The sequence below is a fragment of the Mustela erminea genome, chromosome 16, assembly GCF_009829155.1.
Source record: "Mustela erminea isolate mMusErm1 chromosome 16, mMusErm1.Pri, whole genome shotgun sequence".
Taxonomy (NCBI): Eukaryota; Metazoa; Chordata; class Mammalia; order Carnivora; family Mustelidae; genus Mustela; species Mustela erminea.
In genome coordinates this window covers 18,269,602-18,291,827 of record NC_045629.1, presented here as the reverse complement: position 1 = coordinate 18,291,827, position 22,226 = coordinate 18,269,602, and the positions used below count along the sequence as shown (strand labels likewise).

Sequence of the window (22,226 nt, the reverse complement as noted above, 5' to 3'; positions counted from 1 at the left end):
CCCCCTGAGCAGAGAGTCCAACATGGGACCCAATCCCAGGACCCCAGGATCATGACCTGAGCAGAAGGCAGAGGCCACCCAGGCACCCCAAGAGTGAGACTTTCAAGGCCAGGTGGCAGGGAGAGCGGGACTATCCTTGGAAAAATAAGATATTTTGGGAAGATGATAGATTTGGTTTTAGACATGTTAGTTTCAAGCACATTGGAATATCTAGGAGGAGATAACTATCAGGAAGGTATATAGACTTGTGAGGGAATTCATGGATCAGAAATAAAAAGAAAACAAAGGTTGCATTGACGAGTTGAAAACAAAGTATATATTTAGTTAATCAATTTGAGAACAAATGTGTATTAAGGTATCCCAAAGTAAAATTTTCGTAATTCTATTATTTATTACATTGGATTTTACCCAGTTGAAATGGCTGAAATGAACCACATGGTTATATGCTTAAAGCCTCAGTTGCTAGTTATGTCCGTATCTGATTTGCTTAATTTTTCTATGACTGCCTAAACATAGAAGTATGAGGCTTGCTAATCTTTTAAAAAATGTAAAATATCACTTGCTTGTCAAAATTTAACTAATGGAGAACTGTATAAAGAGTGAAAGTCTGCTTTCTCCAGGCACCAGCCCATCCTACTCCCCAGAGCTAATGACTGCCAGCATTTGGTTTCTATCATTCTGGTCTTTTAAGTACAAATTTAAATATGTATCTATATATTTTATACAAGTGAGTTCATATAGTAGATGCTACCTTGAATCCCTTTTTTTTTTTCACAGAATGGTATATTAAGGATTTTTTACCTTGTTGAAACACATATATATTATTCTTCTTACCACAAAATATATACCTTTGTAAAAATGAATTCTAATTCATTTAACCATTCCTCTATAGATGCATGTTTACTTTGCTGTTTTTTTCAGTTACATAGTGTATCTGCCAACATCTTTACATATACATATGTTTATTTCTAATAAGTGTCATAGAAGTGGAATCTCTAGTTCCAAGGGAATTCACATTTTTTAAAGTAAGCTCTATTCCCAAGGTGGGGCTCAAACTCACGACTCCAAGTTCAAGAGTTGCATGCTCCACTGATTGAATCATCCAGGCACCCCAGGAATTCACATTTTAAGTTTTGATGCATTCAGCAAATTGCATCAAACGAAGTTATATCAATATATAGTCCCCTAAGAGTTTCTTTTTTTTAAATAATTACAGCTGATTTTAATTGCATACAATGAAATTTGTGTCCATAGTTTCATTTAATCTGTAAAAGGGTCCTTTGAGAAGAGTACTATTATAATCTTTCTTTTGAGGTAAAGGGAACTGAGGCTCAGAGAAATTGAATATGGCCAGAGTCACGTGGCTTGTAAGCAGTAGAGCCAGTATTTGAAACCAGTTTGATATGGGAACTCATGCCCTTAACCACTTCCTGTTCTGCCTCTCCAAAGGAAAAAAGACCACAAATTTGCAGACTACAGGGGCCTCTAGATTATTGTTTGAGCCTCAAATTTAAACAGTTACATAGAACTAAGGTGCAAGGCTTCATTTGAATCAGATTGTCATTCTCCTGTGCTATACCTCTCTAGTCATCTTATCTTGCATCTTGCTCTAAAAAAGCTCAAAGACTCTTTATTGAACCTCATCCCCAAAGATCTAAGTTCCTGAGGGGCAAGAGAGTTCAGGCCAATGTTGGCTGTACTCACTGCAACTGTCTTCAGCATCTGCTGACAGTGGCATAGTTTGTGTTCATTATTCTGATGCAATGGGGTATCTGGGCAAGGGGCACAGAGGAGAGGAACATGGCCAAGACCCAATGGCTCTCCTTGTGAATATTTAAAAGCCATTTAAATAGATTTCTTTTTATCTCCTAATTTCCTATTGATGACAGCACTGAAACTACTTGTCTCATTTTTCAAATCAAAGCTTCCTAGAGCAGAATGGCCTGGAGACTGAACAGCTCTTGAGTCTCTATTAATCACAAGGGTAAGGGTGGGGAGCCCAGTAAGTTGTTCAGGGAGTGGAAAAGTACTTAAGACCACCTCTCCCTTCAGCTAGCCTCTTTGCATTGCTTCTTTGAGGCTGGTTTCTTGTGAAGGGTCTTTTTAGGTTGTTTTTTTTTTTTTCCTCAGAAATGATTTGATAAGTACTTTTTTTCAACAAATACCTATTGATTTCTCTCAAAGACCTTTGTTGGAATTAGGCAGGTGTGCTCTAGGCCCATCTGATGTGTCTGCCCTCAAAAGATAGGACTCTGAGAAGACATGAGGTCCTAAGCTAGAGTTCGCACGGGGCCATTGTCTCTCTTTGGTTTAGGAAAGAGTGATAGGAGTTGGAATCCTGCCTCAGCTACTGTTGCTTGGACAAGCAACTTAACTTTTATTTGTTCATCGGTAAAGACTTGGTGTGTCCCTATTGGGATAATAGTATCTGTCTCCCAGGGTTATTTTTAGGATGAGTAATAATCATCTCTTTTCTCTTTGTCATGTCAAATCATGTACCAGCTCTGTCCTTTGTCTATTGTGTAGCTATAGAATTTCCAGAGCAGTTGTGCTAGTTTGGTAGGTGTTGGGGCTTCAAGGCTATTCTCCAGAGCTCTATACATATAATCCTGAGAAACAGCATTTATTCATTTCAAAGCTTGTGTTGGGGTGCTGGTAGAGATTACATGGTGTGGGCCTCTAAGGCCTCTAGACCCTCTTGGTTATTTACTATTTATCAACTTTAGTTCCATAAAATTGTGCAAGTTACTTAACCCCCCCTCTCAATTTTTTCCATTGTATTTAGATCTTTAGTAATATACCACATAATAAAAAATAAATGAAAGAGACTGAGTTTTATGACTAGATGTTACTCATTGTGTCATCCTAGAACAGGGGGCTGGAGGAAGAGGCTGTTCTCCAAGGAGAAATGAGGTGGTTAGTGCTGGGCTTTTTCTCCCCCTGCCACCACCCTCCACCGTGTGCTGGGAAGGGGTCAGTCATTTCTTAAACTGATGACTGTTTCCTAGATCAGAGGGCTCTAGCTCTATCCATATTGTTCCAAATGGCAAAAGTTCATTCTTTTTGATGACTGAGTAATATTCCTCTCTGTGTGTGTGCCATATCCTCTTTATCCATTCATCAGTTGATGGACATTTGGGCTCTCTCCATAATTTGCCTATTGTTGATAATTCTGCTATAAACATTAGGGTGCATGTGCTTCTTAGAACCAGTATTTTTGAATCCTTGGGGATATATCTGGTAGTGCAATTGCTAGATCATTGGGAAGTTATATTTTTTAACTTTTTGAGGAATCTCCAAACAAAAACAGACTTATGAATCAGTGGAACACAACAGATAACCCAGAAATGGACCTACAACTATGTGGTCAACTAATCTTTGACAAATCAGGAAGGAATATCCAGTGGAAAAAAGACAGTCTCTTCAACAAATGGGGTTGGGAAAACTGGACAGCTACATGCAGAGAAATGAAACTAGACCACTTTTTTGTACCATACAAATAAATAAGAAGTAAGATAAATTCAAAATAGGTGAAAGACCTCAGTGTGAGACAGGAAACCATCAAAATCCTAGAGGAGAACATAGGCAGAAACCTCTTTGTCCTTGGCCATGGCAACTTCTTATTGGACACATCTCTGGAGGCTAGGGCAACAGAAGGAAATGCGAACTATTGGGATTTCATCAAGATGAAAAGCTTCCACATAATGAGGGAAACAATCAAAAAAACTAAAAGGCAGCCCATGGAATGGGAGAAGATATTTACAAATGACATTTCTGATAGAATCTATGAAGAATTAAAGTAATCCAGTTAAGGAATGGGCAGAAAACGTGAATAGACACATTTCCAAAGAAGACATCCAGATGGCTAATGGATGCATAAAAAGATCTCAACATCGTTCATTATCAGAGAACTACAAATCACAACCACAATGTGACACCACCCCACACCTGTCAGAATGGCTAAAATTAACAACATAAGAAACAACAGGTCTTGGTGAGGATGTGAAGAAAGGGGCACCCTCTTACACTGTTGGTAGGGATGTAAATTGGTTCAGCCACTCTGAAAAACATTTTTGAGATTCCTCAAAAAATAAAAAACAGAACTCCCTATGATCCGGCAATTGTGCTACTAGTTATTTACCCAAAGGATACAAAAATACAGATTTGAAGGAGTACATGCATCCCAATGTTTATAGCAGCATCATCGACAATAGTCAACCTATGGAAAGAGCTCAAATGTCCATTGACTGATGAATAGATAGAGAAGATGTGTTCGTGTGTGTGTGTGTGTGCGTGCGTGCGCACACACGTGTGCATGTATGCCCAGTGGAATATTACTCAGCCATTAAAAAGTATGAAGTCTTACCATGTGCAACGATGTGGATGGAGCTAGAGTGCATTATAGTAAGTGAAATAAGTTAGAGAAAGACAAATACATATGATCTCACTTATATTTGGAATTTAAGAAAGAAAACAGATGACCATATGGGAAGGGGGAAAAGAAAGAAAGGGGAGAGGGAAACAAGCCATAAAGTGACTCTTAATGATAGAGAACAAACTGAGGATTGGTGGTGGGAGGTAGGTGGGAGATGGGCAGGTTGAGTGATGAGTATTAAAGATGACACTTGTTGTGATGGGCACTGTGTTTTATACATAAATGATGAATCACTGAATTTTACTTAGAAACCAATATTGCGCTGTATGTTAACTAACAAAATTTAAATTAAAAAAATTATTACTCCATCTATAATTTATCCCTAGGTGGTTACACAGGAAATTGGTAACATTTGTTTCCCCAAAGGAAAGGAGCTACGTGGAGGGAACAGAGATTTGAGGAGGTGTTTTCATGATATACTATCTGTTATCTGTGCTTTTGAATTTTAAAATATATGAATGCAATATTTATTAAAAAAATCATAAAATTAAAAAAAAAACTATAGATGGTGACATGAGAAATGGTGGTAGACCCTTTGTCTGGACTTTCTGTATAGAAAAAGGAACTCTCTTGGGCAAGTGGCAGCTAGAACAGGAGGGAATGGTGGTTGGGACCACAGCATCTGGCTTGGGGAGGATATACATGCTTCTTGTGGCAGGAGAGACCAGGCAAACAGACAGACCAAATGCCTTGAATAAAGCTATGCTGCTGACTCTGCTAGTCTCTTCCTTCCCTCCTAGAACTTGGGTGTGTCTGAGAGCCCAAGATATTTATCTAACAAATTTATTAGTTTTTTTCATAATACAAAAATAGTACATGTTGGGACGCCTGGGTGGCTCAGTTGGTTAAGCAGCTGCCTTCGGCTCAGGTCATGATCCCAGTGTCCTGGGATCGAGTCCCACATCGGACTTCTTGCTCAGCAGGGAGCCTGCTTCTCCCTCTGCCTCTGCCTGCCATTCTGTCTGCCTGTGCTCGCTCTCTCCCCCTCTCTCTCTCTGATAAATAAATAAAATCTTTAAAAAAAAAAATAGTACATGTTCATTGTAATAATTTGTCAAATATAGATGATGAAAAAAATACTTGTAATCCAATTATAAAGATACTATTACATTTTAATGCACCCTCTATTATTTATCATATGTATAGAATATGTATATGTGCACACATGTACATGTAGGAGATTACGCAATGAATACTGCTTTGTAACCTGCCTTTTTCCAGTGAAGATTTCTTTCTTGAGGGGCTGGATAGGGAACAATGACAAAAAATGTTCTAAGATTTCTTCTTTTAATGTTGCTTCTGAAAGTTCTAAGTAATAGGATAGAGAATTTTAGTCATTGAATAAATTCACTCATTCATTCATGCATGTATAAACAAGTATTCTTCCATCCTGACTAGCCAGTGACTGTGGTCTCAGGTCTCATTTCCTTTTTTTTTTTTTTTTTTTTTTAGGTCATTAAATTTATTTGACAGAGAGAGACACGGCGAGAGAGGGAATATAAGCAGGGGAAGTGGGAGAGGGAGAAGCAGGCCTCCCACGGAACAGGAAGCCCGATGTGGGGCTCTATCCCAGGACCTTGGGATCACAACCTGAGCTGAAAGCAGATGCCTAACTGACTCAGCCACCCAGGCGCCCCAGGTCTCATTTACTTTAATAAAACTGAGCCCTCCAACACCTAGATTGGCAGGTAGCCCAGAATTTGTGACCCTGGGGCCCCTGAGGATTGGTTTCTTCTTTTCCTGTATCTTCTATCATTTCCTCTCCACTGGATAATTTCCATCAACATTCAGATATGTCGAAGCCTCTCTCATCTACCAATCATTCTCCCAAACCTGCTCTGTCCCCAACATTTTCCATATAAATCAGTGCTGTACTTACAGTGGCTCATGTCAGAAAGCTAGGAGTCAACCTTAATGCCTCTCTTTCTTTCTCCTTATATTTAACCCATTAGCAAGTCCTGTGGGCTTTATCTCTATCTCCAGAATGTACTCCAGATTCATCTACTTTTCTCTATCTTCACTCTCATTATTGGCCTAGATATGGGAACAGCCTCCTTAACTGGTCTTCCTGTAATGTATTCTCTACACAGTAGCCAGTAAAACCTTTGGAGACAAATCTAAATCCAATTATCTCTTTCCTCTGCGTAAAACCGTTGATGACTTCTTCACATTTAAAATAATATTCCCTTTCTTAAGAAGGCCTATGAGGCCTCTGGCCCTGTCTGCATCCCTGACCTTGTCTCATCTACTTTCCGCCGTTAGCCGCTCTGGCTTTTTCCTGTTCCTTGAACACTCTTCTATCTCTTGGGGCAGAGGAAACTTCACAAGGGCAGAGACCATGACTATCTTGTTTATTGCTGAATTTTCAGTGTTTATCTAGGTTCCATGAGTATAGCAGTAGGTACTCCATACTTATTTTTGAAAGTAGGTAAATTTATGAGCCAGTGAGGATAATAAAGACAAATGCTCGAACTTTAAAAATACAAAGCCAAATGTGTTAAGAGAGCTTGAACTTAGTGGTTTGGGAGTTCATAGAGGGGATAATTATTGTGGCCAAGGAGGTCACCAAGGAGTTATAGATGAGGAAATGTTCAAACTGGATATCAAGGCTGGACTTAAAGATTCTCTAGACTTAAGAAAAGGAATAAAGTTTGACCTGTGAAAATGGCTAAAATTAGCAATACAGGAAGCAACAGATGTTGGAGGGGATGCAGAGAAAGGTGAACCCTTTCACACTGTTGGTGGGAATGCAAATTGGTACAGCCATTCTGGAAAACAGGATAGAGGTTCCTCAAAAAGTTAAAAATAGAACTACCCTACAACCTCCAAATTGTACTACTAGATATTTACCCGAAGGCTACAAAAATACTGAATTGAAGAGGCTTACGTGCCCTTATGTTTATAGCAGCATTACAATAATAGTGAAGTTATAGAAAGAGCCAAATGTCCAATTGATGAATGATAAAGAAGATGTGTGTGTGTGTGTGGGGGGGGTGCGTGTGATGGAATATTACTCAGCCATCACAAAGAGTGATATCTTGTCATTTGCAATGATATGGATAAGGCGAGAATGTATTATGCTAGGCAAAATAAGTCAAAGACAAATGTCATCTGATTTTACTCATGTGTGGAATTTAAGGGAAAAAAAAACACAGATGAACATAAGGGAAGAGAGAAAAAAAAAAAAAAGGAGGCAAACCACAAGAGACTTTTAACTGTAGAGAACAAACTGGGGGTTGCTGGAGGGGAGGTGGTGGGGGATGGGCTAAATGGGTGATAGGTATTAAGGGGGGCACTTGCGATGAGCACTGAATATTATATGTAAGTGATGAATCACTAAATTCTACTCCTGAAACAAGTGTTGTTAACATTAGGTTTATTCCAAGGTATCTTAAGGTTTTTGGAGTTATTGTAAGTGGAATAGATTCCATAATTTCTCTTTTTGCAGTTACATTGTTAGTGTATAGGAAAGCAACTGATTTCTGTGCATTGATTTTGTATCCTACCACATTACTGAATTGCCGTATGAGTTCTAGTAATTTGGGAGTGGAGTCGTTTGGCTTTTCTACATAAGGTATCATGTCATCTGTGAAGAGAGAGAGTCTGACTTGTTAACTAACTAGAATTTAAATAAAAACTGTCTGAACAGAATGATGAGTTGTAATCCTGTCAAATTGGGACATAAGGTGTATGTAATGGACCCATACAAGTTAGGGCTGGAGAGGTAATTCTGGATCTGATCATGGGGGATCTTGAATGCCAGGTTAGTGTTTGGCACCTTGAAAAGGGAGGCATACCCCTACCTTCCAGGGAGCAAAGTGATTAGAGTCCTAGGAAGATAAATTGGTCCATGGTCTTAGGTGGTCAACAGTGGAGATAAATGAAAAAAGAAGAAACAGATGTGAGAAACATCCTAAAGAAACTGTTTTCAGGAATTCATAACTGATAATTGATAGCTAAATATGAGATGAGGAACCAATGCAGATTTTAACTTGGGTGATTCAGAGAATGATGGTACTAATAATAGAAATAGAAAATCATAAAAAGAGGATTTTTTTGAGGGGAGAGATAACAAGTTTGGTTTATAACTTATTGAATTTAAGGTACTAATGGAACATACAGTTTGTGATGGAATTTAGGACTGAAGGTAGGATGAGAAATGTAATTTTTACTCATTCATTCATTTGTCCAGTGAATATTTATTGAGCACCTAGCACATGCTGGTCACTGTATCAATCATTTGAAATACAAAGATGAAAATTATAAACCCTAACTCTGCGATTTTTTGGCCATACCCAACTTTTTTTTTTTTTTAAAGATTTTATTTATTTATTTGACAGACAGAGATCACAAGTAGGCAGAGAGGCAGGCGGCAGGTGGCGGGGTGGTGGGGTGTCAGGATGGGGTTGGGGGAAGCAGGCTCCCTGCTGAGCAGAGAGGCCCATGCGGGGCTTGATCCCAGGACCCTGAGATCATGACCTGAGTTGAATGCAGAGGCTTAACCCACTGAGCCACCCAGGTGTCCCCGTACTTGACTTTTTAACTCAAGTCCAAGAGGAAGACACTTCTCTATTGATAATTCTAAATTATCAAGATCAACAGTGTAACTATTGTAATAGGCATGAGTATTAATATGTTTCATTTCTTTTATGATTATAGGCTTATATTAGAAGGGGTTTAATCATGCAAACATAATTGCTTATGATTTATAACCTAAGGTTCAAGGAAATCCTGATGTGATTATCTTAAGGAACATTTTGAGGATGTATATGTGTCTTTGACTTTGACAATGATTAGGTCATTTCTTCTGCATATCTGATAGTGAATTAGCACAGGAAAAAAAGCCCAAAAATACCAATATGCTGGAATTTGGAAGACGTTTGTTTCTCAGAGGGGTAAATTCTGTGGATAGTTTTAGTAAGGGTGTCATTTTGAAGCTAAATTCAAAGGGAAACCAATAGTGCCTATGTTCACTCTTGCAAGAAGCAGTGATCGCTAATCACTAATGAGATTGTTGTTAACTATTTTTCTGATGGGAGATGATGGGGTATTGAAAGCAAGGTGAGGGAAATTGTGGGGAGTAATCAGGAGGCAGAAATTCAGGGCAATTAGGGAGAAACGTCTTGAGAAAAGGGGATACAAGTTATTTATAAACATGCACTTTAACTTATTATCCTATTTTATTTGCACAACAGCGTGCAAGTTTGAAAAAGAATTATCCACTTTATAGAAGGAAACGAAGCTCAGAAAAGTTAAATGACTAAGGTTACAGGACTAAAAGCAAAGCTGGGGCTTGACCCAGTGGCTTCAATTCTAAGTCTACAGTTCTCTGCACTGTACTGGTCTGTTGGGAGATGCTGTATGCTCTGGTGCTCTGTTCTACTGCCTTATTTGCTCAAGTTTGTGGTTGGGCTTAAATGTCCTTCCCTCCCTCTCTGAGATTCAAACCTACTTTATCATCACATGCTATCTTCTTTATGAAGCTTTCTCAGATCCTGTCAGCTAGGATTCAACAGCTCTTTATCTTTTCCTCTCCTATAGAGTCTCTTTCTCCACGGATTACCTCACATTCTTTCCTGCCATTATAATGTTTATTTGTATGCATGTTTTTACTAGACACTAAACCCCTTCAGGACAAGCCCTGGATCTGAATCATCTTTATTTCTTCACAGTACTTAGCACAGTGCCTCAGAGGCATTTAATAAATATATATCAAGTGAGCAGATGAGTGAGCATATGAGTCTTCAGCTCTCCTGAAGCAGGTGAATCAGGTGGATAACTGCCAGGAGTTCCTTTGAGTCTTCAGTTGGGAGTGGCACTGATGTCTCCTGGGTGTTATGGAGGGGGGACAGCCAGGTGGAAAAAAGAGGACAAGGTTTGTTTTACTTTATGCAGGTAAAAATTGGAAGATGTAGAAGTAGTGAAAGGATAAGCTTAGAACTGAAATGCAATCTGTATGATTGTCTGAAGACTTTAGGAAGAAACTTCCAATCCCTTAGCTCATGGAAAATGGAGTAATTGGCATTCTGGGCTGTGTAGTTGTGTTACTTGGCACAAAGAACAAAAATATATCAAGTGTGTCATAGGGAGTTCAAAAAAGATGAAGAATATATCAAGATTATAGCCTTTTCCAGTCATTTTCACTTTGGGCTGATGTCTGAATTATCCATTTTGGAGTCACATGATCTGTCTGCTACTGGACTTCCTGGTATGGTAGGAGCAAAGGCAATTAATTCAGCAGCTCCATAGCTCACTTCTAACAGACTGTCCTGAAGAATTTCAGCGTATCAGTGAGAGAGAACTGAAGATTAAGGATGAGGAAGCAAATGGAACTACTGCCACATTGACAGGTGAAATTATCCCTATGCCAAAAAGGTGTCAGTTACTCTCTTAGCCATTAAAGGGAGAAGCCCAGAAGAGCAACTCAACTTTAGCCTTTGTTGTAACTGCTTTGAAGAAGAATTAAAGACTACTCAACTTTAAAAGCATGGGACCAAGAAATGTAGGTTTAGAGTATGAGACCATGGTAACCATGCTTTTACAGAATCTCTAAATGTGTTGTGAGATACTTGTTCTGGTATTCTCTTTCACTGACAGTTTCCTGAAGAACTAGTAATTCGTTGTAATGCAAAAAGTAGAAATCAGGAAACTCACATTAATGTGCATTCATTCTACTTTGACCAAGTAAATTAAGATCAATAGGATTTAAGAATTTAAAAAGCTAACCATATAAAAGCAGTTGTTATTTTCTGCAGTAAAGCATTCTTGAAAATGGCATTGTAGACAGATTGTTGTAATTCAGATAATGTTTCCCGACAGGAACAATATTTTACCTGGAGGTTTTAAAATGATATCATAAAAGTGATGGTAACACTGAATTTGTATCCTCTGTAATAATTGAATATAGAAAAGCTGGGGTCCAGATTAGAGCATGCAGAATGATCAAATGGGGTTCTACATTTTAAAATACTTCATAAGATTTAAAATATTGTATAAATTCTATTATTAAACATGGTAATAAGCATATTTTAATTCAAGAGGATTTTTCTATAAAGCATACACAAAATAGAGGTTTATTATGTTAAACATTTGAGCTGCAGTTAATATGCTACTTACAATAAACAATATTAAATATCTAATTTGTGGGTACCTCGGTGGCTCAGTCATTATGCGTCTGCCTTTGGCTCAGGTCATGATCTCAGAGTCCTTGGATCAAGGAGGTCTGCATCATCGGGATTCCTGCTCAGCGGGGAGTCTCCTTCTCCCTCTGCCCCTACCCCTGCTTATGCTCACTCACTCTCTCAAAAATGAATAAAAAAATCTTAAAAAAAATTTTATTCATGACAGTTTTTCTTTGTTTTCTTGAAATTTGAAGCTTGCTTTGCTATTTTCTCTTTTTAGAAAAAAATTTTTTTAGAAAGGAAGGTAATTTGAATGATTTAGGTCATTTCCAAGAATTAGAATTTTTTCCTTTTCTTCTTAATTTCTGATGGTAAAGTTAATAAAATAATTTGGCTAGGGGTGTAGTTCAAGTAGCATATGATCAGTTTGTATGGCTACTTCTAGTAACACTTCTCCCCTCCATTTTCTGAAGCAAAAGACCTTTCACTTCTTACTATATCAGTCTTTTCAGATGTACAGGTGTTATCCAGGCTGGTATATTGGGAGGACATTCATTCATTGATTCAGCAAGTATTTTATTGAACATCTGCTATATGCCAGGCTCTGTAGGTAATGGGATGTAAGAGAGAACAAGGTGGACAAAGTGCCAGCCTTAATAGAGCTTATGTGTCAAAAAGGAAAAAATAAGGTGATGAGATAAAGAGTGACTGGGTTAGGGAGAGATGTGTGTGTTGGGAGCCATGTAGATTGGATGACCAGAGATTGATTTTCTGAGGAGGTGATATTTGCTCTGTGATTTGAATGACAAAGAAAGGTCAGTGATATGACAGTGATCTGGGGGCAAGGGGCTCCAGAAAAGGGAACAACAACAAGTGCAAAGGCACTAAGACAAGGATGAGCTTTGCCAGATAAAATATAGGATGCCTAGTTAAATTTGAATTTCAGATAAACAATGAATATGTACTGTTTTAGCATAAGTGTATCCCAAATACTGTATGGATCATACTTATACAAAAAATAATTAACTTTTATCTGAAATTCAAGTTTTATCAGGCACCCTGTATTTTTATTTGCTAACTCTGACAACTGTAGCCTGGCATATTCAAGCAAGAGAAAGAAGTCCAGTTTTGCTGGAAAATAGTAAGTGGGCGGGCATGTAATAAATTTGGAGATATTGGTAGGTGCTGGATTGTTGAGCTTCATTAGCTAAAGTAAAGAGTTTGGATTTACCTTTGAGTAGCATGAGAAGCTACTGGAGTATTTTAAGCAGCGGAGTAACAAAGTCTGTTAAATACATGGATAGATAAGAAAAGGATGGTCCTGTATTAATTACATCATGTGTTCTCTTCTTGGAATGGGTTGGGGGCCATACCTTTACAAATGGAAATTATTTTTATGGAAGGGAAATATTTGTCCTGCTGTTAGTCAGATAGGAGAGTGGAGAGTTCCTGTTTTTACTGTTTCACTGTTATCTTATGCCAGTGTGGCATATTATAAGTTGGCATATCCTGATCCCCTTCAATACATTTTATAATCAATAAATCCCTGTGCATCTTATAGATGTTCTCTTGGCAAGAGCTCTTTTGAGGTTTCAGATCCTGGCCTTTTTTAAGTTCAAGGCAGTCTGCTGCTTGAGGATGTCTAGTCCCTTTCTGCCCTCCCCATCCATACCAGTTCTCCTAGAGTCGTTATTAAAAGCAAAAGAATAAAGTTATCAGAAAGGAATTTCAGTAGTCTGGAGAACCTGATTATATAAATTTGGTCTGTCTTTTTTGGAAAGTTACTGCGTTATTTCAGATGATATAAAATCACTTTCTAAATCAAAGTCACATTCACTGCCCATTATCACTCTATCCCCTCTCCAACGCTTCCTTGTTTGATTAGATTTCATCATCTGCACTGAGTTGGGACACTGTCCCTGTAATCTTAGCTCCTATGGAACACTTGTACTTGAGTCACAGCACAGAAAAAGCCATGGTTCTCTTCGACACTCTTGAATCAACTAATTATCAGCAAAGGACCTGAGGAAGGAAACACAGTTCATTGGTTCATTAACTTGCACCCTCTAGACTTATAGGGCAGATGGGGAAAGCTCCAACTATAGCCTGGGGATTTAGGTATGCTTCCCTGTCAGTCACGAGCTAGAGCAGAACTGTGATGGGGAGAGATGGCCTACTGTGCCTGGGCTGAGGCTTTCTCCTTAAGGAGGGAGAGTCTTCCTGGTCTCCCATGGTTCAGGAAGTAGGCCGAGCCCAGCAGCACTACATTCCCATTTCCTTTCTGTCCTTAAAACTTGGTTCAGTGTTTCTTTGTGATATCCATCACTTCCCCTACCAGCTGTGAGGGCAGGAGGAGAAGCAATTAAGGGCATTATTAATCACTAGGTTCCCACAGAGAAGGGTCAGACTGCAGTAGGATTTGACAAAGCAACAACAATTCTATCACCAACAGAGTTATAAAAGTGGATAGCTCAATATTTTAGGGCTCTATTTGGGCTCATCCTTTCTTAGCCCTAAAACATGTTATTGAAGATGAACATTCCAGAGGTGATTAAAAACTTGCCTTCCTTTGAATTGTGGAATTGTTTGAGGTTTGTTTTTTGTTTTTTTACTTTATTTGTTTATTTCATGGGGGGGCGGGACACAAGCAAGGGGAGCAGCAGAGGGAGAGGAAAAAGCAGGCTTTCTGCTGAGCAGGGAGCCTGACACAGGGCTCCATCCTGGAACCCCAGGACCCAGAATTGTTTGAGTTCTAACAATATTTCACTTTGGCAAGCTTTGAGTTTCTTTTGGGAAGTTGTGGCAAAAGTAAATTGGAAAACATACCTGTGCTTTTACAGACAAGAAAGGGTTTCTGCCTTTTTTTAAAAGATTTTATTTATTTATTTGATAGAGAGAGACACACAGTGAGAGAGGGAACACAAGTAGGGGGAGAGGGAGAGGGAGAAGCAGGCTTCCCGCTGAGCAGGGAACCAGATATGGGGCTCAGATCCCAGGACCCCAAGCCAAGGGCAGATGCTTAAGGACTGAGCCACCCAGGTGCCCCAGGTTTCTGCCTTTTATTGTAACATATGTACTGGGATTTCTTCTTTACTGAAATCCACGAAAAATAAGAACATTTTGAGAAATGAGAGAAACATTTTTGGAATTCATTTTGTAAATGCATTTAAAGTGTCTGTTGAAATTCTATTCATTTTATAGGATTAGTACTATTCAAAATTTTTGAAGCCGGCAGTGTTTCTTTTGGTGACAACCCTTCGTCCAAAAGCAGCATTCACAGAGGGGCCTGCTGGTTACTGTCTCTGAAGATCATACTGCTCTTCATGCTGCACTTTGTTTGATACTTTCACATTAATTTTCTCAGTCAAGAAATATTTGTTGAGCATCTATTGTGGGTCAGGGATACAGGAGAGAATAAAGCATACACATTCTCCTTCCTTGTAAAGTATATAATCCAACAAAGAAGACAAATGCTAAATAATTAGACTTATTTAAACAAATTAGAGATACCACATTATTTTATCTTTAAAATCACAACTATGTGTATCTGAAAAATAATCTCACATTTTCTTAACCTGTGCCAATTATATGATTCATTATGCAGGCAAGGTGGTTGGCGCAGATGTGAAAGGCCAATCACTTTCCAGTTATATTACTGACTTTGAGATGCTTGCCTCAACTATGGTAGAAGACTTAGTAGCAAGTTTTGCTACGTGAGAACACTTTGGTTAAGGTTTTTTTTTTTTTTTTTTTTTTTTTTTTTTTAAGATTTTATTTATTTTTCAGAGACAGAGGGAGAGAGCGCGAGCGAGCACAGGCAGACAGAGAGGCAGGCAGAGGTTAAGGTTTTTAAAGTCTTTTGGGGATTTTTTTTTTTTTAAGGACACTATGGATTTTGATTTTTTTCTTTTAAAGATTTTATTTATTTATTTGACAGAGATCACAAGTAGGCAGAGGCAGGCAGAGAGAGAGGAGAAAGCAGGCTCCCTGCTGAGCAGAAAACCTGATGTGGGGCTTGATCCCAGGAGTTGGATCATGACCTGAGCCGAAGGTAGAGGCTTAACCCACTGAGCCACCCAGGTGCCCCTGGGGAATTGTTTCAGTTTAGATGGTGAAATGGGGAGTGGGGAAGAAGGAAGAAAACTAAGTATAAAGAACCTTTAATTTTACAGCCTTAGCCCTAATTCCCTGAAAGCAGGTGGGCTCAAGAAAACACAGGAAGGTAAGAAAGGAAATCCCAGGCAGAGCCAAACAAAATGTTCATTGGACCAGCAACTATAGCCCCAGGTTGGGAGGAGGAGGCTCAAATTTCCTTATTCCCAGGACTTTTTCTTTCATTTATACCCTCAATGACTCTGGTCTCAGAGGGGATTCTACAGGGGACTATGAGAAGTAATTAGTGTTTAGAGAGCTCCTTGAGATCTACCTAGGACAAGTATAAGGGAGAATATAATGGTTTAGGGTTGAGATCAACCAACAGCTTAGCTGAGGTCACTGGGGCAACCATTGAAAAGCAAAATAATCAGTTACCCAGCAAGAATAAAGTGTTAGCAGAATGCCTAGGGAGAAACTGAAAGGACAAAGGGATAAATGGATATTGTCAAGTCCTAGGTCTGGTCTGGTTTAATGCTTTCTTTCCATAGTGTCCCAAACCACCTCCTTTGTACAATGCCCTTGCTAAATGGGTGTTAAAAAGAAAACCACAGGCTCAAAATGGAGTCACCAAACTGGGGCTCAATACCTAACCTAGTTGCAGTTTCAGTCTCCTCCAGAAATAAATTCTTAACCAATTGCTCAGGAATTTTCTAGTCAGCTGTAATGAGGTAATCTGTCACAGGGACTCTCTCCATCCCCCAAAGGAAGACGAGGTCAGCTACCTAATAAGACTACCTGTGGTTCCCCCTAAGGCAAAGTGACCTTGTTTGAAACAATCTTTCTTTTCTTTTACTAATAACTTCCTTGCACCAACCTCCTTCCCATAAAAACTTTCCATTTTTATATAACTCCTCAGAGCATCTCTCCATTTGCTAAATAGGATGTTGTTGGGTTTATGAATCACTGAATAAAGCCAATTAGATCTTCAGATTTACTCAGTTGAATATTTGTTCTTTAACAAGGGCCAAGGGGAACAACTCATCCAAAAAGTTCTTCTCATGTTTCTCCTAAAATAATACTAATTTTGCTCAAAATTTTAAATGCTGCGTAACACCCAACAGAAGTAGTTACGTAAGATCAGTTAAGCCTATCCTAAACTCCAGTTTTAAAAAGTCACCAAGAATTTAAATTAAAAAAAATGTATATATATTTTAATTTAATATTCTATTCTATATATTCTATGTAGAATATATATTATATATTCTATATATTATATTATATTTTATATATATATATATACTGATATGATTGGTTATAACCAATCAGTACTTGTCTATTTCTTGATGAAGGGGAGGGTCAGTACTTTTGGATTTATTGGTTTATATTTCATACTATGACTTGATTCAAAGACATATTATGATTTCACTACATCATGAGGGTATGGATTTCAGAGCAGACTGACTGGTCTCACTATTTCTCAGCTATGTAATCTTGGGAACCTTATTTAAACTCTCTGTTCCTCAATTCCCTTATCTGTAAGATGGGGATAGTTATAGCGCTATGGTATAGTTTTAGCACTATGGTATAGGTTTATTTTGAAGACTGACTGAATATATGTATGTGGTTTAGACTAGCACTTGGCACATGGCCAATCCCCAAAAGGGTTAAATGTTATTATTGAATTGTTTAGGGTAATTTCCCTGTTCTTGAGAACAGACATGATCCCACTTTATATTGGCTGGTAGCTGTGACTTCTGTCAGTTGCACTGATGGGAGAGGCGTGCACACATGGATGAATCTCTCCTTCAGGACCATTTGTCTGTTTTGTAATAAAGTAAATGTAACCCTTGGGTCCCTCAAAGGACCCACGCAGGCTACATCATAGTAAAAACACTATGTGTCATGCACTTTATATGCATCATTTCATTAAATCTTCATAGAGAACTCCAAGAGGAAGTACTATAATTATTCCCCACTTTGCAGCTGAGAGAACTGAGGCATAGGGAGGTGAATGAAGAAATTGTACAAGGCCAAACAGCTGATAAGTGGTAGAAAGTGAGTTTTCAAGCCTACTTGTCTGACTCCAAAAACTGGTTTTAACAATGGTACTGTGTTGCCTTGACCTCTTCTAAGCAAGCCCTTTCCAGAGAAATATGAGAGAAAACCTTATCTGGGCCTTCCAGGAAGCCAACAGCAAGGCTTCCACTTACAAACAAAATACATACAATATTCCCAAAAGAACTTATGCCATTTGATGGAGAAGAATCATGCATGAGAAGATGCAGGGACTAGAGGTGATTCCATAGGTAACTTTTAAAATTAAGTTCTTATATGGTAATCAAGAGATTTCAATAATATAATCATTAAGATCACTTGCTCCTGGGCCTGGGGGTAACCTACCAAAGGACTCCCAGGTCTCCTGCTGCTTGGGATCCCCTATTTGAGCTTCTCCAGAGGTGTTCATTCACTCTGTGCTTATCTGGTCCCTTCTAGCTATTGCCATATAATCCTCAAGCTAATGTTTTATGAGAAAGTTTAGGAATTCTCTTTGGGCAGGCACTGTTTAGTAATTGTTTTTGGTACTACTGTGATACATTTTCACAAACTCAATAGCTTAAACATTAATTTATAATCTATAGTTATGGAGGTTAGAAGTTCCAACATGGGCCTCCCCTGGGCTAAAATCAGGGTAGAACTAGGTTCAGTTCTGAAGGCCCTAGGGGCAAATCTGTTTCCTTACCTTTCTCAGTGGCCTTGACCTGTGGCCCCTTCCTCTGTCTTCAAAGCAGCAATGGCTGGTGGAGCCTTCCTCATATAACCTCTCTCTGCACCACTTGTGCCATCTGTCTCTGACCATAGCAGGAAAGATTCTCTGCTTTGAGGAGTCATGTGATTAGATTGGAATTGCTTGGATAATCCAGGACAATTTCCCAAGCTTAAGGTCCTTAATTTTAATCACATCTGCAAAGTCTCTTTGCCCTGTAAGGTACCATATTCACAGCTTCTAGGGATTAGGACATGGACATCTTTGGATATCTCCACATCTTTGGGAGGTCATTATTCTGCCTACCACAGGAATGACACTGAAACTGAGGTGTTTGCTGTCATCAGTTTAGAGTGCAAAAAACGTCACCTCCTAGTGGTTTCCCAGTTGCTACCCCTGACCCCCGACCTGCCATTTTAGTCAGAGGTCCTGGGTGAAGTGAGGCTGGGAGGGGGCACCCCAGTGGTAAGTCCATGAACACTAGGAGTTTAATCCAGGACGTCAGCCTCAGTTAATATTGCCTTGCAGGGAGGAAAGTGATCGTTACTATAAAGGCACTTGTTCTAGTCTGCTGCTGCTGTTGCCACTCACTGGTGTCACTGCTCCAACCTGGGCATACAGTCCACTTATTCAAGGTCTGTGTCATAGAAGGTGTGGTGGTATTGAAGTTGCCAAATACAAAGCTTGTTGCCACTGCTATTGCTGCGCTGATCAGAACTGACTAGGGCAGGAATGGGGAAGGACTTCTTCCCTTACCCATGGTACCCCATGCTCAAGCAGCCCTAGGTTCTCAATAACTTCCTTTCATGAAGTGGTCTTTTCCATCTGTACATGAATCAATAGCCACTTGTGTGGATTAGCTGTCTCCAAGTCCTGGTAAGATCCCTTTGCCTGACTCCTAACCTTAGGGTGTCCCTGAGGAATATTGTTGGGAATCTCTTCCTCCCAACACAGTCAAGTGACAATTATAGTAATTGAAGCAGGAAGCAAAGGAGGTGGGGTTCTCATTTCCTTCCTGTTGGCCTCTACCTGCAGCCTCTGGGCTTCTTCCGCAAATTCACTCACTCCATCTTGGACAGTCTTTAAGCTTAGTCTCTTAGTGACTGTGGGGTTGAGGGAGTTGAAACTTGATGCCAGCACAATGTCTGTTAGTACTTGAAGGGCATTTTGGTGACTTGTCCAGGAACAGTGAAGGCTTCAAGGCAACTCCATGTGGCTATCATCAGAACCCAAAGAACAGTTAGTAATTTCCAAATGGCAATTTTTTTTAATAAAAAATATTTAAAATTCCTAAGGTGGGGCGCCTGGGTGGCTCAGTGGGTTAAGCCTCTGCCTTCGGCTCAGGTCATGATCTCAGGGTCCTGGGATCGAGTCCGGCATTGGGCTCTCTGCTCAGCAAGGAGCCTGCTTCCTCTCTCTCTCTCTCTGCCTGCCTCTCTACCTACTTGTGATCTATGTCTGTCAAATAAATAAATAAAATCTTTTAAAAAAAAATTCCTAAGGTGGGCACACATTGTGATGATCACTGAATCTTATATACAACTAATGAGTCGTTGAACACTACATCAGAAACTAATGATGTTGGCTAATTGAACATGATAAAGACAATTCGCTAATTAAAAAATATTTAAAATTCCATTCCACTGGGCATCACCCCAACACAGTAGTCTTCAGACATTTTTTTTTTTAGGACCCCATTACATTCTTAAAAATCATTGTGTCTCCCAGTTTTGATTGATGTGTTGGATCTATTGATAGTTTCCACATTAGAAATTAAAACAATTATACATTAATCCATTAAAAAGCCATTAGATATTTATATAATTAACACATTTTTATTTAAATTAACTATATTTTCTATGAAAAAAATTGAGAGAAGAGCTACCTTGTTTTACATATTTGCTAATTTCTTATGTTTGGCTTGATAGAAAACAGTTTTTCATAACAAGAAGAGTTTTTCATATCTGCTTCTGCCTTCAGTCTGTTGTGAGATCACAGTTTGGGCCAGCTATCCTGAGGTAATTTCAAATAAAATGTGCAAGAGTGCTTTGGAGATGGTAAAGCACCATAAAATTCTAGTTTGCTATTTCTATACAAGGCTGCTAAAACAGGAAGTAACAAGAAATTCCTGCTTTGAGGCTCATCACACCTCTCTTTGATTAAACACAGGAGAATTCAGCCCAGTTAGAAGTAAGGTGTTTGTTTCTTCTTACAGAGTTTCAGAAATAATGTTCTCACAGAAACTTACATGAAAAAAGTCCATTGATTTACCAGATACCAAAGCAAATCTGACTCCATGCTAGACAAACTGTAGTTCCAAGAATCCAAGAGATCCAGTGGGAAAACTGAATGATTCTATACTACATTAAAAGAGTTTTGACACACTTCCCTCCCGCCCTTCCCAATCTATGTACCTTTGAGAGGTAGGTATTCTGAGGCTCAGAGAGATTAATGGAAAAATGACTTACTGAAATGTCACATCATTCTGATAAATGGTAAAACTGGGAATCTAGCCCAGGTTTTCTGGTTGCAGATTCAGTTCCTTTTTTCCATTGCATTGCAGTACTCTCAAGTGGTTTATCTCCTGCTCATGGGACTCTAAAAAAGGGGTAAGTAGGAAAGACCTGTCTGATTTGGAGGGATGAATGTAGGGAAAAACTTTAACCATGGCTGCAGCACACACTCCTGTGTGAACTATTGCCTTCAGGGATTATAGTATCTTGGGAGATGGAGTGGGAAAATGTAGGGTACTAGATCATTGGCAACAGGTAGAATAAGGATCCTTGAGTCAGGTTTTCTCCTTCACAATTATATCCAACTCTTTGATTATAACGTGTTGCCAAAGAATGAACGCAAAAATAGAAAATTAGCTCAGCATTAAATTCTATTATGTGAATGCCCCCAAACAGAGTTGAAGATGCCGTTCTTCTGCTGCAAGTGGCACCCAAAGATCTTGAGTGATTTATCTTCCAGCTACCAGCTAGGCCTACAAAAGTGAAGGACAAGAGATGATTGCTTGTTAAGTTCCTTTCTTTTCAGAGGGCCCACGATTGTCTTCCTAAGCAACCCTCAGAAACAAACATTTTGCTTTTCCAATATGGCATAATCAGATGGATACTTCCCATTTATTGCTTAACTGACTTGTCTACAGCACAAAAATCATTTGAAAAGACTTCCTTTAGCTTCTCTTGGGTTCTCTGATACCCATGTGCCTCAGCTCCTTATTACTTCTGAATGAGCCATCTCAGTCTCTTCTGTAGGCTTCTCTTGTTGGCTAGCACTTAGAAGATGATGTCAGCTGAAACCCTGTTCTCTTTCCCTGTTGCACTTTTCCTAGTCTATGCATTGTCTTTTGAGTTCTATATGCACTTATTTAGTGATAATTTTTTTAAAGTTCATTCTTTTCCCTTCTGGTTTTTTTTTTAAATATTTTCTTTATTTATTTGAGAGAGAGAGAATGAGAGAGAGCATGAGAGGGAAGGTCAGAGGGAGAAGCAGACTCCCTATGGAGCTAGGAGCCTGGAGTGGGATTTGATCCTAGGACTCTGTGATCATTACCTGAGCCAAAGGCAGTCACTTAACCAACAGAGCCACTCAGGCACCCATTTACTGATAATTTAAAAAGATTTATCTCATGTCCAGATTTCTTTCTAGCTTCAGATCCATCTGTCCACTTGCCTTTTGGATGTCCTACATTCTCTTGAAACCAAACATGTCCAAAATGGAACTCTTTTTTTTTTTTTTTTTTTAAATGGAACTCATTTTTACTGCTGTCTCTCAACTTCTCCTTTGGTGTCCTCCACCCAGCAAA

At 39.0% G+C, this 22,226-nt stretch overlaps 1 protein-coding gene and 1 long non-coding RNA gene across 5 annotated transcripts in view; one reads left to right on the top strand and one right to left on the bottom strand.

Annotated features, from left to right (window-relative positions):
• CRH (corticotropin releasing hormone) overlaps positions 1-22,226 on the top strand; it is a 188,613-nt gene that overhangs the window by 45,377 nt on the left and 121,010 nt on the right. The window lies entirely within an intron of this gene.
• LOC116574853 overlaps positions 1-22,226 on the bottom strand; it is a 72,030-nt gene that overhangs the window by 8,754 nt on the left and 41,050 nt on the right. The window lies entirely within an intron of this gene.